The sequence below is a fragment of the Pteropus vampyrus genome, unplaced genomic scaffold (genome assembly GCF_000151845.1).
Source record: "Pteropus vampyrus isolate Shadow unplaced genomic scaffold, Pvam_2.0 Scaffold556, whole genome shotgun sequence".
In the NCBI taxonomy this organism is placed as follows: domain Eukaryota; kingdom Metazoa; phylum Chordata; class Mammalia; order Chiroptera; family Pteropodidae; genus Pteropus; species Pteropus vampyrus.
In genome coordinates, this window is record NW_011889337.1 from 735683 (window position 1) to 737596 (window position 1914).

Here is a 1914-nt window from a genome sequence, read left to right on the forward strand (position 1 = left end):
CAACCTTTACATACACTTTTATTGATTGAATAATTTAACTTTAGTTCTTCTAAACTTTCTTCACACGTAGTCTAATCATCTATTAATCATGGTAACTTTGTTTCTTGTCTTCTGATCTCTAACTCTTTTATTTTTCTGCCTCTCATTACTGGCTAGTATTTCTATCGAAATATTGACTAGAATCGGCGATAGGTATATTTGCCTGGTTCCCAATTTCAAATGAAAAGCTTTCAACTTTTCCTCATATAAGTACGATGTTTTCTGTAAGTTTTTCATATACGTCCTTTATCTAGTTGGTTACATTTCCCTTTTTTTAATTTTTTAATAAACTTTTATTCTAGAATAGTTTTAGAGTTACAAAAACATGCAAACATAGTTTGAAGAGTTCCTATATACTCCTTACTCAGTTCCTCTATTGATAACGTCATTATATGGTACTTTTGTCATAACTACTGAACTAATATTGTTACAATATTATTAACAAAAATCTACACTTTATTCAGATCTCCTTAGTTTTTATCTAATGTCCCTTTTCTGTTTCAGGATCCCATATAGGATCCCACATTATATTTATTCATCATGCCTCCTTAGTATACTCTTGGCTGTGACAGTTTCACAAGCATTTCTTATCTTTGGTGACCTCGACTTGACAGTTTTGAGGAGTACTGATGAGGTATATCGTGGATGCCACTCAGATTTTTTTTGTAGCATATTTGATTACTAGCATATTCAACAAAGCAGTGAATTAAATGAACAGTCTGTGTCTGAGGAATGAAAATATGACTTAACGTTAGAAATTACTCTCAATTGTAATTTCCAACGTTAACAAATTCGAGGAAATAAAACACATTTGATCATGCGAATGAGTAAGGAAAAAGTCTTTTAAAGAAATTCAAGACGAGTTCATAGTAAAAAGTCTTAGCAAACTAAGATTAGAGGAACTTCCATTTCCTTAAATAGACAGTAAACATACTTAAATGTGAAATGTTAGAAGTAGCCCCATTAAAAGCAGAAACTACACTTAGATGTATATTATTACCTCTACCATTCATAACTGTACTGAAACACAAAGCCAGAGCCGTGGATGTCACATAAATAAGATGCATGTATATCAAAAATAAAGACCGTGTTTGGTGACAATCTGATCATCTATTTTGAAAATTCAAAGGTATAGGAACTTAGGATATTCAAATGAATGAGACTTAAGAGAGTCTGTGAAAGATCACTACAGCAAAATAAAGAGCTCTGCCACTAATCGGTAACTCAACAGAACATGTAATAAAAAATACCCCATTCATCTCAGCAACAAAATCCAAAATTACCTATGAAGAAGCCTAACAAAAATGGACGAGATCTGTGTAACTACTGTATAAATAATAATGTATGTTATACAAAGTATATATCATATCTAGAATAGCATATATATGTATATCATATACATATGGTTATATAGTTTTATATATTTGTATATATAATTATACAAATAAACTATACAAGTTTACTGATAGATGCAGGTAAAAGAATTCCCAAATAAATGGAGCAGTATATCATAGTCATTGATGGGAACCAGAATATTGTAAATATGTCAATTCTGCTTAAATGATTTATAGATTTACTACCTTACCTATAACTACCAAGATGACAACCAAAGTCTGGTCCTCAAATCAAACCTGGAAAACTGTAGAATGAAGCAGGGGGCAAATCAAGAGCAAAATCTTAACAACAAAATGTGAGAGAGCCCTGGGGGAGATTGAACACTGGCGAGTTGGTACTTGTGCTTGGGATGGAGGTGTGGGGCGCAGGAGGGAAGTTGGGAGGGGCTGTAGCCTGCATAGATGCAGACGACAGGATGGGTAAGGGAAAGTGCTTAAACTTCTTCCTGCTTCATTGCACAAATCTGGGGCCCTCGGACTA